Genomic DNA, 17,843 nt, shown 5'->3' with positions numbered 1-17,843 from the left:
ATTGTTGTTTTGTCCATATTGTTCTGGATGTTGTACAGCCTCCCAAAAGCCCCTATCATAGTTGTCCAGAAAAACAACAACAGCAACAAAAACCCAGACATTTCTCTGCTTGCAAGGTCTGTTCGCTTGCTCTAACACATCCCTAACACCCACCGCTGAGTTTTGGCTCCAAGTCCTGGCTGAGGACTCGCGTTTGGCCGGCATTCCTGGCTTCTGACCACATCTTCAGACTTGTGCTGATGCCCTGAAATGCCATCACAAAGCCAGTCACTACCTGAGGAACCAAAAGAGGATTCCAGAACAGGCTAGAGGAGGCCAAGAAGGTCTATGAAAGCATTGGAGGGGCAAGCAACCAGCACAAAGAGATATTTGAAGGGGAAGAGACGTGGGATAGAACAAGCAAGCAATTCATATCCATTTTAAAGTAAGTGTAATATACAATCCACAATGGTTTCTTTTTAATCATTATTTAGTCATTATATTTTCAGTCATTTATTATTAGTAGTCATTATACAATTTTATTTATATCTTTTTTTATATCACCTAAATTTCTTCCAGTATCCTTCCTTCTCCCTTATTCCAGAGAGCTATTCCATATTATAAAGAATATTTTTTTGGGAGGGGGGGACGAGGAAGAAGAGAAAAAAATCAGCAAAACTGATCAATGAAAAGATTTGAAAATATATGCAACGATTGTTAATGCTGTAAAGTTGCCCATGCATATAACCTGTAAATAAAAGGCTATTAAATTAAAAAAAAAATATATATATATATGCAACGTTCTAAACTTGTGGACTTCCCACTACTGTAAAGAGATCTCAAATCCTTGCTGTAGAGCGAAGTTTAATCTTTATAACTTTGCTACTCACTTTGGATTGTTTTGTGGTGACTATTTTCTATTTGTGTTATTGTAGTGATTGTGTAAATTGTTTACTTTTTTCTATTTACCTCACTCTGCATCAGAGTCAGAGTCAACAAACCTTTTGTAAGCATCTACTTTGTGCCAGACACTGTGCTAAGTGCTGGGGATACATAAGGCGGTCCCTGCCCTCATGGAGCTTACCCTTCCAGCACACACACACACACACACACACACAACTGAAAAGAGATAGGAGAAAGATTACTTGGTCAGAGACATAAACAAGTCTGATACCTGGAGTAGAAAATGCTTTGAGGAGGAGAGAGTTTCAGAGCTGATTTCATCTGGAAATGATGCGTTTTTGAAGATCCTGAAGTCCAGGAAAGTACCCAGGTAGGAAATGATGAAGAGAATTCTATGGAGGCCATTTTTTAAACAGGAGAAAATCAGAGATGTTTAACCCAAAAGGGGGGGGGGGGGGTTGAGGAGACAAGAGTTCATATTTCTGTATTCTCTGTATTCATTTTATTTGTCCTTTTGTACAATTTAATAAAGAGGCAGCTAGGTGGCGCCACAGTGTAGAGTGCTGAAGTCGGGAAGATTCATCTTCCTGAGTTCAAATCTGGACTCAGTTAATTATGAGCGAGAGAAATGATTATTAAATAACAAATTATTGGGGAAACCCCCGATCTTTCCCCAAAATTTACCGCCACTAGATTATTTTATCCAGGTAGAGTTGTTGCCTCCCTCAACTAGAAAACCTGACAAAGAATTTAATCTAAGGTGAATTTGTGTTCCACTCAGACAGCTTTAGGCAGGGGGGTATTCATTTTCTCTTGCTGCTTGCTAACCAGAACCAGTCGCCAACTTCAGGAAGACCCGCTCTTGCAAGGGCATAAAGTATTTAGAGGGCTTAGTGTATGGTATTTGGTATTCAAGAGTAACATTGACCCCTTTTTTCTCACTCCAGTATCTTTGCCAAGAAAAGTCCTTTACTAAAAACTACTGAACAACAGAAGAAGATAAACATAGGAACAGCAAATGCAAATGCCTCAGGAAGGGAGATGTAATTTCCCATTTGAGGAGTAGGAAGGAAATCTATTTGGCAGGACCATAGAATGCCTGGATGCTCATAATTTCTAATAAGGTTGTAAAGGTAGATTGGGGCCAGGTTATAAAAGGCTTTAAATACCAAACGGAGTTTATTTTTGATCCTAGAGGCAAGAAGAAGCCATGGATTTTATGGAGTATGAGAGTGAAAGGGTCTGATCTCTTTGGTGGCTGTGTATAGTTTCTGATTGAATACTTCTAGTAATAAGGATGTTGCTACCTTATTTCAAATTCTCTCCTAGGAGACTCCGAACTCGAGAATAACCTAACTCTGGATTCTCTGAGTCATCTCATTACGTAGGAATAAGTTCTGAGAACAAAATGAAAATTAATTCAATGTGTGTGTGTGTGTGTGTGTGTGTGTGTGTGAGAGAGAGAGAGAGAGAGAGAGAGAGAGAGAGAGAGAGAGAGAGAGAGAGAGAGAGGGAGGGAGAGGAAGAGAGAGAGAGAGAGATAGACAGACAGACAGACAACAGACAAACAGAGACAGAGATCGAGAGAGAAGAGAGACAGACAGACAGACAGAGAAGAGAGAAAAAGAGAGAGAGAGAGAGAGAGAGAGAGAGAGAGAGAGAGAGAGAGAAGCAAGAAGACCGAAAGAGAGAGAGCCTAGCAAAAAATTATAGACTAACAAGGTGTTTAATTACCAAAAGACACGGGTTCAAATCCTTAGGCAAGTAATTTGCTTCTCTGGAATTCATTTTTTTCAACTCTAATATGAGGGGTTAGATATAAGAATTTCCTAAAGGTCCCTTGTAGCTCTAAATTGAGAGAATTTTCATGAAATTGTAGCAAAGTTTGAGGATTTAGATTCCCTTATAGGAAGAAAAAAGAGATTCTTTGTGCCTATGTTCTCAGTGATGAGTTCCCAAAAAGATAGCAGTGTTTACTAAAGTCCTAGGAGAGTCTAAGAGACTCTCAAGAGAGACTGTATATACGCAAACACAAAGGGTTGGGCAAAGATGCTGAGTACAGAGAAAGAGGGGGAGAAAGGAAAGAAGAGGGAGAGGTGGAGGAAGGAGGGAGGAAGGAAGTCAGGGGGAGAGAAAGAGAGGTGGGGGAGAGGGAGGATAGACAGAGACAGAGATGGAGACACATAAACAGAGGAAGGAAGGGAGGGAAAGGAAAGGAGAAAGAGGGAGAGAAAAGGAATCCAGCTATGTCTTTTGCAAATGGGAAGACTGAACAGCTGTTGCTATCAGAGATCTAGCTCCTATAGACATCTAATAATAATAGATACTATTTATATAGCATTTTAAGATTTGCAAAGCACTTTACATATATTATTTTTCATTATATTGATCTTCATAACAATCTTGCAAAGTGGCTGCTATTGTTCCCATTTCACAAATTAAGGAAAATGAGGCTGAGAGAAATTAATTTACTTTCCCAGGATCATCAACTAAAAGTAGCTGAGGGAAATTCTAAATTCAGATCTGTGCTGACTCCAAGACCACCACTCTAATAGTGTACTACACTACCTATTTGCCTTGTGTCTTCCATTAGACAAAATAAACATCCAGCAGCGAAGTGGTTGCTTCCTTCTCAGGGACTGAGATGATAGATATTTAATAGAACGCTGAACTAATGAAATCAGTAAGACTTAGGTTGAAATCCAGTCTCAGACACTTACTAGCTGTGTGACCCTCAACATACTAATTAACCTCTGTCTGCCTCAGTTTCCTCATCTATAAAGAAAGAATAAATAGCACCCCCCTTCAGGATTGTGATAAAGACTAAATGAGATAATAATTGTAAAGTACGTAGCACAGTACCTGGCACAAAGTAAGAAATATTTAAATATTAGTTATTATTTACTGAGTTAATTAGCAATTTAATGCCAGTTTACTATAAAGATATGCTTGCTCAGAATTGCTTTTGCACATGAGTTTCATTATTTGTAATTAAGGAGTGACAAAAAGGAGGAGCAGTAGCGGCTCTTGAAGGTATACACACTAAAACTGAAGTATCAGAAATCTGGATCCCAATGGAGGACTCAAAAAATATAGAGAGAAAAAATATATTAATGTATTAATTTCAATGAATATCCAAGACTAGAAGTTTGAACATGGCCTTTTGTCCTTAGGTGAAAGTGGCTCAATCACCATCATTATTTGCTTGGAGGTTAAGCTGGTCACTGCAATCTCCTTTGGTTCCTCTTACCCCTACGCAGCATGCAAAGAATAATTTCTTTGCCGGGTAGAGTCAAGGGTAGTGACTGGAAATCAGGTTAAGTGGGAGGAGAAAGGGAGTATCTGGCTACTAAAGCCCACATTCCAAGCGTGGTGGTGGAAGAAAAGAGCAGTACCCTCCCTTTTGATTTCATCCATCAACTAAACAAACCTCCCAATCCTCAGAAACCATTTTGTAGTTTTTTAAAAAGCTGTGAAATGATTTATCACTATAATCATGCCTCACTTAATTGAGAAACTCCTATCCTGGAATACATGTATATGCTACTTATTTAAGGGATGACAAAACACCATTTATCAAAAGAACCTACTAATAATCTTGGAACACACTCAATGGCTACCCTTTGAAAAAGGTAATCCCCCTTTATTGGTCATCTAACTATGATACAGATGAGGGAGTACCAGGTACATAAGTTTTTTGTTTGTTTGTTTTTTGCTGAGGCATTTGGGGGTAAGTAACTTGCCCAGGGTCACATAGCTAGGAAGTGTTAAGTGTCTGAGGCACTTTTGAACTCAGGTCCTCCTGAGAGCTGGTGTTCTATCCACTACACTAACTAGCTGCCTCCATAAGACCTTAATAAATAAATAAAAATTGCTAAGTACAATGGAAAGAACACTGGCTCAGGAATTAGATGGACTTGGATTTAAATCCCATCTTTAATGCTTTTCAAACCTTAAAGTACCATCAAGATGTTGGCTCTTATTCTATTCATATGATCTTGGTGGTTTATTTGATTTCAGCTTCCTCAATTCCTTAAAAAACATTAAATTAGATGGTCCTTGAGGTTTCTTCCAGTTCTAGACCTATATCTAAATTCTCTACTTCTAAGATCTCTCCAAGACAGATACAATTAATGTCTGGCAGGCAATTAATGACCAAATTTGCTCATCAACAATAATATATCCAAGTCAGCTCTCAAGATGCATTATCAAATAATGATATTAGAATCAATTGCTCACCAACACTGACAATAGAGTATTGTTGGGTAATGGCAGGCCTGGTTTGTCAGAAGCCAGACAAGAGTTCAGAGCAATGGCCATTCCTAGAGTTCATATTTAAGGTACTATTAGATCAAGACAAGGTCTTCTTGATTCTTGGTCGCTACTACCCATATCACCATAGCTAAATGCTTTCTCTCTAGCTAAATATCCAAAGTTGTCCATCTTCATTGTCCCACTGGGTTCCAGGGGCAGGAGGTGTGGAGGAAAGGTCCTTCCAATACCAGACCAAGGCCACCATCCTTGACAACCAGTACATACCTCTCCTCCCCATCCCCATCCCTCTCATTGGCTTGGCAGTACAAGCAGAAAGAATTGCCAAATTGCTACATGAATCCTTCTCCAACTTTCACCCCCGGGGAAATTATCAAAGAATGCATGAAGGAAAAACAAATTACCATAAGGCAGCCTTGCAGATGAGTTCCAACCTCTTACCAGATTCGTCATCTCCTGATTTAACCACGCAGGAGCCAAGTAAATAAGATCACCTGCTTTGCTTTTGGTGTCTCTCAATTTAGGCTATTAACCACCATGGACACACTGTCTGTCCAATTGTCCTTGGGGACTGTGCTTTGGGACAATGAAATAGTCATAACAAGATCCTCCTGGTACTTTCCATAATAAGTCACTTTGGACAGAGTCCCAGGCAGACTTGCCTTTGACTGAATTCTGTATTACTGCAGGTCATGCTATAAAGAGAATCCTGGGAGTTTACAAGGCTGGCTGGAGCCATACTTACTACGTGATATATAGAAGGAAGGTGTTTAATAAATGCTCATTGACTTGAAAAGGGGCCATTAAGTCAGCTTAGGAACAAATGTTTCTGCTTGATGAGTATGATCCTGCCTCCCATTCTGTCCTGCTTATGTCCTCTCCAAGACAGAGCTCTCTAGCAGATATTTATCGTCTACCTTCTCTGTACAGGGCACTGTGCTAGGCACTTGTAATACAAAGAGAAAACAACAAAACAGTGACTGCCTTCACAGAGCATACACACTATTGGGAGTGAAGAGCAGGAGGTACAACAGGTATGTGTTGTTTGTCCTCCATTCTAGAAAATGATCATGACATAAGGAAGGTGATGCCAGGAGAAGAGGGGAAAGATGCAACAGGTCCATAGAGAAGCAAATACAGAGTGTGTAAAAATAATGTCAATTAATTTCAAGAGGGAGGGGCACTAGCAACTGAGAGAATCAAGAAAGGCTTCGTGAAAGAAATGGCACCTGAGCTGCGTTTTATTGTTGTTGTGGTTTTGCAATGCCCACATACTTTTAAAAAGTATTTTATTCTTTCTAATTGTATGTAAAAATAATTTTTGACATTCATTTTTAAATGAACAGAATTTTTAAATTCTTACAATGTTTTATTGGTCTGAGAACTTTATTCTATTTGAAAAGTCACATATTGTTTAAAATTTCAATAAAAATAAACATATTTTAATATTGATATTAGATCTAAAATACATAAATATCTATTAATTCGTCCTTTTGAAACAGATGTAGTTTCATACATTTGAAGAAATAAAAAGAAACAACTCTTTATTCATGATATATTACATAATGATAAAAAGCTTTTTTATGTTTTATAGATTTTTCCAAATACATACAAAAATAGTTTTCAACATTTACCTTTGCAAAACTTTTTATTTAACATTCAATTTTTTTCTTTTTTTTAAATAACTTTTTATTGCCAGAACCCATGCCAGGGTAATATTTTTACAACATTATCCCTTGCACTCACTTCTGTTCCAATTTTCCCTCTCCCTCCCTCCACCCCCTCCCCCAGATGACAAGCAGTCCTATACATAACATTCAATTTTTTTAAATTTGAGTTCCAAATTCTCTCCCTTCTCACCTCCTCTCTCCCATCATTGAGATGGCAATAGGTTATTGCAATGCAGTTATGTAAAATAAATTTCCATATTAATTGTGTTATGAAAGAAGACACAGATCCAATAAAACCAAAACAAAAATAAAGTAAAAAATTGTATGCTTTGATCTGCATTAAGACTCCATCAGTTCTTTTTACTACAAGCAGATAGCATTTTTTATCATAAGTCCTTTAGAATTATCTTAGATCTTTGTATTGTTTAGAATAGCCAAGTTATTCACAGTTGATCATTGTATAATATTGTGTACAATGTTCTCCAGGTTCTGTTTACTTCATGTTACATCAATTCATGTAAGTCTTTCCAGGCTTTTCTGAAAGCATCTTGCTGAGTTGTGTTTTGAAAGAAGCTAGAGATCGTAGAGGCAGAGATGAGAAGGCTGTGTATTCCAGAATCCACTAAGTCATAGTGGAGATGGGATGTTATAAACAGAGAACAGCTAAAATATAGAGGAAATGAAGGGAAGTAATATAAAAGGTGGATAGGTTTAACAATCGACTCCAGGGGGAAAAATATTAATAATGAACCAAGCCCTGATTTATAGCATTTTCCAATTTCTAAAGTATAAATGCTCATACAGAATTTTAGCAATCAGCTCTCAAGAATGCTAGTATGAGCTACTCTATGACATCTCCACCTGGACTCCATTTTGTGAAAGTCTTTAAATGCCAGAATGGTGATTTTGTATATAACACAACCACATAAATTCTGGAAATAAAAAAAAGACATTTGATTGTTCAATCCTCCCAAGATATCTTAGGGTTTACTGGCTATCCTTAGGGTCATAAAGGGCAATAAATCAAGTCAATTTTTTTTTCCAATCAGCATCCAGTCATTACAGTTTTCTCCAGTCAAACAAGTCTCCACTTCAGCTATAGAGACTTCCTATCATCTGCTTTTAGCTCCTGTCATCTTTTATATCCTGTCTTTAGGCATTTTCTGTTTTTTTTAAAATTTTTATCATTTTATTATAGCTTTTTATTGACAAAACATATGCATGGGTAATTTTTCAACATTGACCCCTGCAAAAACTTCTGTTCCAACTTTTCCCCTCCTTCTCTCCACCCTCTCCCCTAGATGGCAGGTAGTCCCTTACAAGTATATGTTAAATACAATAAAAGGGTACATATTTACACAGTTATCTTGCTGCACAAGAAAAATCAGACTTAGAAAGAAGGTAAAAATAACCTGAGAGGAAAAGCAAAAATGCAAGCAGACATAACAGAAAAAATGGAAATGCTATATTATGGTCCACACTCATTTCCCAGTGTTCTTTCACTGGGTGTAGCTCGTTCTGTTCATTACTGATCAATTGGAACTAATTTGGATCCTCTCATTGTTGAAGAGAGCCATGTCCATCAGAAATGATCATCATATAATCTTGTTCTTGCCATGTATAATTATTTCCTGGTCCTGCTCATTTCACTCAGCATCAGTTCATGTAAGTCTCTACAGGCCTTTCTGAAATCATCCTGCTGGTCATTTTTTACAGAACAATAATATTCCATAATATATATATATATATATATGTATATATATATATACCACAATTTACCCAACCATTCTCCAATTGATGGGCATCTATTTAGTTTCTACTTCCTAGACACTACAAAGAGACCTGCCACAAACATTTTGGCACATACAGGACCCTTTCCTTCCTTTAAGATCTCTTTGGGATATAAGCCCAGTAGTAACACTGCTGGATCAAAGGGTATGCACAGTTTGATAAATTTTTGAGCATAGTTCCAAATTGTTCTCCAGAATGGTTGGATCCATTCACAGTTCTACCAACAATGTATCAGTGTCCCAGTTTCCCCACATCCCCTCCAATATTCATCATTATCTTTTCCTGTCATTCTAGCCAATCTGAGAGGTGTGTAGTGGTATCTCAGAATTGTCTTAATTTGGATTTCTCTGATCAATAATGATTTGGAGCACCTTTTCATATGAGTAGAAATAGTTTCAATTTCATCCTCTGAAACTTGTCTATTCATATCCTTTGACCATTTATGAATTGGAGAATGGCTTGATTTCTTATAAATTAGGGTCAATTCTCTATATATTTTGGAAATGAGGCCTTTATCAGAACCTTTAATTGTAAAAATGTTTTCCCAGTTTATTGCTTCCCTTTTAATCTTGTCTGCATTAGTTTAGTTTGTACAAAAGCGTTTAAACTTGATATAGTCAAAATTTTCTATTTTGTGATCAATAATGATCTCTAGTTCTTCTTTGGTCACAAATTCCTTCCTCCTCTACAGGTCTGAGAGGTAAGCTATCTTATGTTCCTCTAATTTATTTATAATCTCATTCTTTATTCTTAGATCATGAACCCATTTTGATCTTATCTTGGTGTACGGTGTTAAGTGTGGGTCGATGCCTAGTTTCTGCCAAACTAATTTCCAATTTTCCCAGCAGTTTTTGTCAAATAGTTAATTCTTATCCCAAAAGTTGGGGTCTTTGGATTTGTCAAACACTAGATTGCTATAGTTATTGACTATTTTATTTCAGGAAGCATTTTTAGCAATTGATTTCTCAAGCTTCTGAATTTCTCTTCTCCTAGACCATCTTTCCTCCTGTATTGAGCTTTTAACCAGTTTTTCTGCCTCAAAACAGGTCCCCTCTACTTGATGATGAGAAGCATTTTTATTGGATATAATCCTGTATCCTTATCTACTCTTCCCATAATCCACAAACAATTCTTTGGTTTATATTTTCTCAGTAATAACATTCAAAATTTTGAAAGATCTTATGTAATATAATTGATAGACATAAATGCCTTGAAATCACCTCAACTTCACAACTTGTACTTGTGATCTGCTTTCAAACAGGCCTCTCAGTACATTTATCTGAGGGACAATATTCGCTCAGGTCCTCAAAACTGTCCCAAGCTACTTTTTCCTCAAAGAATGTCTACTTCCTGTTCTTTTTGGGAAATAAAATATCTGAAAGTGGAAGTGGCTTATTTATATTTTATCCTAGGCATAATAGGAAGCCACAGAAGATTTCTGATTATAAGAGCAACATGATCAGATCAATATATGATACCTCGTTTGGTCTACTTCCCTAAGGTGCACTAGCAAATTGGTTCCCCAGAGCATGGATGCTACTACCTTAGACTCTATAAGATAACCCTATGGGTAGAATTATTCCTACTACTTTAGTTTACAAGCCTCCACCGATGTACTTTTTATTAATAATTAGTCAATAGATTCAATTAGCTCCTAGCTAAGATTTTTTTACTCAAATGGCATAGGAAGAGTAGTAGTTACAAACTTTCCTCTGAGCACACATTCTCCCATAGGTACCTACTTGTATATGGGAGGAATAGTCTCAAAATTTGAGTGCAAAGGTAGTTGAAACAAACATGTGTAGGGTATGCAAATACAACTCACAACTCCTCACCCCATAGAACCTAGAAGTCATTGCTTTCTTTGTAAAATCCTGCCAAGACTCCTCTAGATTGTCCTTAATTAGATTATTCAGCTGGGCTTATAGGGTCTGCTTTGCTCCATGGTTGAATATTGATTGTTAGGGCTAATACCTAAGATATTTCCTCTTCAAGTGACTGTTTCTCTGTATCTGTGTCTCAGCTCCTTCCTGAATGTGAAGTCTCTTGCAGCTTTTCTTCAAAGCTACATAGCCAATGAGAGGTGAGCGAGAAAGGAAGGAGAGTCAGACTTTTTCCCCCTTTATTTTTCTTTCCCTGAAGTCACTTCTCCATAATCAGCACCTGCTTAACAAAGTCTCCAACTTTCAAACTCAATCTGCTTTTGAAAAGCCCCCATATGGAAAAGAATTGGAAAAATGAGTAGATATCTATCAATTGGGGAATGAATGAATAAGTTATGGTATATGAAAGTAATGGAATATTATTGTTCTATAAGAAATGATGATTTTAGAAAAGCCCGGAAAGATTTACATGAACAGATGCTGAGTGATACAAGTAGAACCAGGAATATATTGTACACAATAACAGCAAGATTGTGCTATGATCAACGATGAAGATTTGGTTCTTCTCAGCCTTTGAATGACCCAAGGCAATTCCAATAAACTTTGGAAAGAAAAAGCCATATGCATCCAGAGAGAGAACTATGGAGACTGAATGTGAATCAACATATGCTACGTTTGCTTTTTTTCCTTTTTCTTTTTTTTTTTTTTCCCCTTTCTCTTGTGGTTTTTCTCTTTTGTTCTGATTTTTCTCTTTTAATATAATTCATAAAGAAATATGTATTTAAAAAATAAAAAAAGTCCCCTGAGACACTGTTAAAGTATTTGCTCAGTCAGTTACTTTAGCACTTCATGTATTATCTTTTAACCTTAGCTTAAAACCTCATTAAAACTCTAAGCCTTTTGAGAGTCTATCAAATGAATTGGGGTGGGAGTAGAGGAGAGAGGTAGGAATCTCATCTCCTCCTCCTTACATATATTTTAGTAATATTTGGCAGCTGTGCAGAGGACAGATTGGAGAAGGGAGAGAATGACAGACAGCAGGACACCAATTAGGAATCTCTTGCCAGTACAGGCCTGAGACAAGGAGAGAAGGAGGCAGGTGAAAGGGTTGTTGTGAAGGTAGAATCTGAATCTTTTTTTAAATTTTATTTTATTAAAACTTTTTATTTACAAAACATATGCATGGGTAATTTTTCAACATTGACCCTTGCAAAACCTGTTCCATTTTTTCCCTTCCTTCCCCCACTCTCTCCTCTAGAAGGCAGGGAGTCCAATATGTGTTAAATATGTGGAATCTGAATCTTGACTACTGATTGGTTACTGAGGTGAGGAAGAGGAAAGAATTAATATTATTATCAAGATTGCTGACCTAGGCAACTAAAGAACGGTAGTACCTTCAATAAAAACAGAGAAGCTTATTTAAAGCCTATCCAAGACCATTTGGGTTTGTTTTTTTTTTTTATTTCTCAATAGTATTTTATTTTCCATTTCCATTTATTTTCCATTTTCCAATTTATTTTCTAATTTTTCCAATTTCTAATTTCCAGTTATGTAAAAATCGTTTTCAGCATTCCTTTTTGTAAGATTTTCAATTCCCAATATTTTTCCCTCTCTTACTTCCCCACTCTCCAAGACAGTAAACAATATGATATACAGGTTATACAGGTATAATCATTTAAAAAATATTTTGATATGTCATTTTGGGAAAGAAAAATTAGAGCAAAAGAGGAAAGCTACAAGAAAGAAAAAACAAACAAAAACAACAACAAAAACAAAAAAAGTGAAAATACTATGCTCCCATCTGCATCCAGTCTTCTTAATTTTCTCTCTGGATGTGGATGGCATTTTCCATTCCCAAGTCTATTGGAGTTGTCTTAGATCGCTGTATTGCTGAGGAAAGCTAAGTTTATCATAGTTGATCATTACATAATCTTGCCGTTACCTTATATAGTGTTCAACTGGTTCTGCTCATCTCACCAAACATCAGTTCATGTAAGTCTTTCCAGGCTTTACTGAAATCAGCCAGTTTATCATTTCTGAGAACAAAAATATTCCATTACATTCCTATTATCATAATTTATTTAGTCATTCTCCAATTTATAGCCATCCATTCAATTTCCAATTTTTTGCCACCACAAAAATTGTTACTACAAACACTTTTGCATGTGTGGGTCCTTTTCTTTTTTTTTATAATCCAGGATTATGTTTGTGAAAGAATTGTCCCTTCCCTTTCATAAGCTTATACCATCTCAGAAGTGGGGATAAAGAAGGTCTGTCTTAATAGGTTCCTAATCTGTGAACAGAATAATATTCTAGGACTCAAAATTATTAAGGGCAAAATGATTCAGGGAGTCAAACTTTTATTAAGCATCTACTATGTGCTAGACACGCTCCTAAAAGTTAGTGATACAAAGAAAGACAAAAAACAATTCTAGATGTCAGGGAGCTCCTAGTCTAATAGGGAGACGGCATATAAACAATTATGGCCACAAGCTAAATAGAAGATAAATTGGAAGTAATCCGTAGAAGGAAGGCACTAGAATTATTAAGAAGGATTATTAAGGGAAAGGCTTTATGAAAAAAGGAAGGATTTTAGGTGGGACTTGAAGGAACCCCAGCAAGCCAGGAAGCAGAACTGAGGAGGGAGAGTCTTCCAGACTTAGGGGACAGTCAGATCCAGAGGTGGAAAATGAAGGGTTGTGTCTGAGCAACAATAAAGAGGACAGGGTTACCAGATCAGAATATGTGGGGGAGGCAAGGGACAAAAGATGTAAGAAGTCAGGGACCTAAGTTCAAATCCCAACTCTGCTACTTCCCATTCGAGCATGAAAATACCTTAATATTTCTTAGTTTTCTGATCTATAGGATAAGAAGGCTGAATTAGATGATCTCTAAGGTCTCTTTGAATTCATAACCTATTATTTTTATTGTAGAGGGCTGCAGATAGTGGGGGAACTCTGGGTAAGGTATAAGACCCTTCAGCCCAGAGGGAACCTGCTGACAATGTCTGGTTCGGGTCCCCACCTCCCTTTGGTGCTCTCACCCTTTTTGACTTCTCAGGAAGGGTGAGAACACCAAAGGGAAGTGGTCACACCTTTCTTGATTTCTCAGGAAGGGTGAGAGCCCTTAGGGGAGGTGGGGAGCCAAACCAGACATCCCTCTGGGATGAAGGATCTTATACCTTACCCAGAGTTCCCCCACTTTCTGCTACCCTCTACACTTTATAACTCTTAGTTTTCCGTAAAATGGGGCAGAATGGACTAGACAACCATTAAGGTCCTTTCCAATTCTCAATCTTATCTTTTTGGAGAAAGGGCTGAGTAACAAGGAGATCATTCACTGATGACTTTAGGAATAGTAGTTTAAATAGTATAGTAGGGATGGAAGTCAGGTTCCATGGTTTAAAGCAAAGACTAACTGGGAAGTAGATAGGAGAATTGAGTGTAAACTATGATTTCAGAAAGAAAATTTCCTTTCCTTACCATGAGACTGAAATCACGCAGTATTTTGCAAAAGGTCATATAGTGACAATTAAGGCTGAAATCCTCCCCATATACTAGCCTAGCTGCTTTTGGCATTTCATCTACTTGTTTGGACGGAGCTGTTCCTTTCCCAAAGCTGTAGTTTGAGCACAGGGCAAAGTAAGGTGATTTTATCCAACTTAGCCTGGTATGGAAGAGATTCACTGATGTCAAAACAAAGGTCTGAGATCCAAGGTGAGAAGGCATTGTACCAAGCCAAAAGCCAAAGAAATGTTCACAAGCAAACAAAGAGCATGACAATCAGGCTTTGTTTTTGCTTCCAGCCTGGTCGATTCCAGTTATATAATCAGAGGGGAAGAACTAGGAAAACACCTAGCTGACAGGTAACAGGAAGAACAAGTTTCAGACACTTCAATTAGCTGGCAGCACAAGTTCCTGCAAAGAGTGAGGCAACTCTTAAAGGTTGGATTTAGTTTCTGGCACTGTTACTCCTGTGCAACTCTGGGCTTCCTCTCTCTGGGAATCTATTTCTTCTTTATAAAATGAGGGATTTGAACAAGATAGTCCCCAAAGCTTCAAAAGGCCAAGGTCTCCCATTGGCTGTAGTTCTGATTTATATCTAGTCACTGGAACTAAATGGCTCTGGAGGGGAAAGTGAGGCAGGTGACCTTGCACATCCCTCCATCACTGAAATCCAATTCACTTGGATTTTACCTCGCTGATATTATAATCCTTTTTTAGAATGAAGGACAAACAACAAATAATAACAACAAGAAAAAGGTCTCTTCCAGCTCTAAACTATTATTTCTATGATTTTGGTGGGTCAGTTTTGTAAGCCTTGTAGTACAAGAGTGTGAAAAGCAATTTTGGTCATTTGTAGTAGAGTCATAACTAAATGCAGGCAAATGAGACTCTGTCCTTGGTTGCTGAATTTAGAGGGCGCTGAATCACTTTCAACCATGTAGAAACAGTAGAATACAGCCCGATTTTCCCCTTAATCAGTTGCATAACTAATGTACCTCCTGTCTCTTCTCTCTACAACATTTAGTCTTGTTGTTTCCACTGGAGAGAGGGGCAAGGGACAGAGAGCCACTAGTGTCCACATTACGGTGGTCCATGGCATAGGGGTATTTAGCAGAGCAATGGAGCTAACCAACATAGATGGTGGGTCTGTGATTCTAGGGAAGCCCAACAGCTTTTTCCACCCCCTCACTGAATTTCCCATCATGAGAACAATATTTATGCATGCTCCAAACTCTGGAAATCTGCCCCTCCCTCATCAAGCTGAAAGACCAACCTCAGGCAGTGGTTGTTCTAACTCTCTTCCCTTCTTCCTTTCCTCTTTCCCTCCATTTCTTCCTCCCTCTTTTCTTTCTTTTCTTCCTTTCCTTCCTTCTTTAATTTCTTCCTTCCGAGGTATTGTCATAATAATAATATCTCATTTATATAGTACTTTAACGTTTACAAACCATCATATCAATATTTATTTTATCCTCACAACAACCTAGGAAGCAGGAACAATTATTGTCAACATTTTACAGTTAAGGAAATGGAGCAGACAAAGGCTTTCCCAGGATCATACAGCTACTATCTGAAGCTGGATTTTTAATTACTTCTGTGCTAAGTGATACAGAAGATACAAAGATTAACAAGATAAGTCACTGCTCACAATAGAACCTATATTCTAGGGATGATAAAACACCAATAAATATAATCTACATGTCACTTAAGGACAGATGGAATGAGTTCAATCTCATCAATAATATCTTATTAATAACCTTTCTATGTGGCTTATATAACTCCTAGCCATATAGTCAGTCTGAATTGAGTTTGTTTCTAAATCATTCTAGTTAGCTCATATTTTAAAGGGGTGGCGAGAACAAGGAACAAGCATTTGGGTTGGACAGAACTGCTAAGCACTTTAGAAATATTACTGCATTTGGTGTTACTACTGGGATTATATCCCAAAGAGATTATAAAGAAGGGAGAGGGACCTGTATGTGCACGAATGTTTGTGGCAGCCCTTTTTGTAGTGGCTAAAAACTGGAAACTGAATGAATGTCCATCAGTTGGAGAATGGCTGAATAAATTGTGGTATATGAATATTATGGAATATTGCTGTTCTGTAAGAAATGACCAACAGGATGATTTCAGAAAGGCCTGGAGAGACTTACACGAACTGATGCTGAGTGAAATGAGCAGGACCAGGAGATCATTATATACTTCAACAATAATACTATATGATGACCAGTTCTGATGGACCAGGCCATCCTCAGCAACGAGATCAACCAAATCATTTCTAATGGAGCAGTAATGAACTGAACTAGCTATGCCCAGAAAAAGAACTCTGGGAAATGACTAAAAACCATTACATTGAATTCCCAATCCCTATATTTATGCCCACCTGCATTTTTGATTTCCTTCACAAGCTAATTGTACAATATTTCAGAGTCTGATTCTTTTTGTACAGCAAAATAACGTTTTGGTCATGTATACTTATTGTGTATCTAAGTTATATTTTAATATATTTAACATCTACTGGTCATCCTGCCATCTAGGGGAGGGGGTGGAGGGGTAAGAGGTGAAAAATTGGAACAAGAGGTTTGGCAATTGTTAATGCTGTAAAGTTACCCATGTATATATCCTATAAATAAAAGGCTATTAAATAAAAATTTAAAAAAAAAAGAAATATTACTGCATTTGAATTTCTCAAGGACCCATTGAAGTAGGTCCTATTTAGATCCTCTTTTTTGCAATTGAGAAAACTGAAGCAAATGACTTGCCCAAGATCATACAGCTGGTAAATATCTTATTTAAACTCGGTCTTCCTGATCACAAGCCCAGTGCTCTATCCACTTTACCACAAGCCATATTGGGCTTCTATGAAAACTACCACTAGATCTCTGCTGAATTGCCTCCCTCAGCTTATGCTCTGTAACCCTGACTCTTAGCTGAATTAGGGCATTGTGGAGGGGGGAGAGGTAATTTAGGTTAAGTGGCTTGTCCTGATCAAACAGCAGATTTGAACTCAAGTGCTCCTGACTCTAGGGCTGGCCCTCTATCCCCTGGTACCAGCCAGCTGTACCAAGGTAGGGCATTTAAATTCTCTTCACTTTTTCTCTGCCTCATGGATCAAGGCTTCTTTTTCAACTTCTTTTCACCCAAGACATTTTTACATGACCTCAGATATATAGATATGTAAAATTGATATACAAAGCAAACATTTGCTGCTAACAAATAATAATTTTACAACCCCTACATTCAGTGACCCATATAAAGTCACGACCCCCAGTGTAAGAGGCCTGTCATACATCATAGCTCTAGATCTGTGAGGAGCCCTAGAAGTCATCTGGTCCAAAACCAGAATTTTAAAGATGAAAAACTGAGGTCTGGGATGATTAAGTTTCAAATTTAAGTTCACATAGTCAAGAATCATCAGAAGAAGGATTTGAACCTTGAGTTTTCTGTCCCCAAAGTCAATTCTCCTCTAAAAATTTTTTCATTGATATCTTTTGCTTTTAGCCAGTTGTCTTCCCAACACAACATGCTCCCTCCCCATCAGACATTGTTCACAAATCCCCTTCCCCAAACACATACACACACTCAATATTCCCATTGAGTCTTTCTGAGTCTTTCAGGGAGACTTTCCCATTCACCTTTCTGATTTCTCCTGCCTCACTGAATGATTATCATCACAGTAAAGTTCAGAGAAGTTTCTATGTCCACCTCTAGGAACACTGAAGGGGGAGAAGGAAAGCTGATAGCAACTGCCAGCAATCTTGTTGCAACAGCAAATGCTCATGTTTCCATGATATAAAAATAAAATAGCACAAAACAAATATAAAAGATGGCATAGTAGCAGG

At 37.6% G+C, this 17,843-nt stretch overlaps 1 long non-coding RNA gene across 1 annotated transcript in view; it reads left to right on the top strand.

Annotated features, from left to right (window-relative positions):
- Positions 1-249: 249 nt before the first annotated feature.
- Positions 250-17,843, top strand: part of LOC105749040 — a 35,138-nt gene continuing 17,544 nt past the window's right edge. Inside the window, exons 1-2 of the long non-coding RNA XR_001120319.2 lie at positions 250-424; positions 6,085-6,188. This is a non-coding gene — a long non-coding RNA (uncharacterized LOC105749040). The remainder of the gene's footprint in view (positions 425-6,084; positions 6,189-17,843) is intronic.

The sequence above is a fragment of the Sarcophilus harrisii genome, chromosome 2 (genome assembly GCF_902635505.1).
Source record: "Sarcophilus harrisii chromosome 2, mSarHar1.11, whole genome shotgun sequence".
Classification (NCBI taxonomy): Eukaryota; Metazoa; Chordata; class Mammalia; order Dasyuromorphia; family Dasyuridae; genus Sarcophilus; species Sarcophilus harrisii.
The sequence above is the reverse complement of the archived record's forward strand: the minus strand, read 5'-3'. Positions and strand labels throughout refer to the sequence as shown.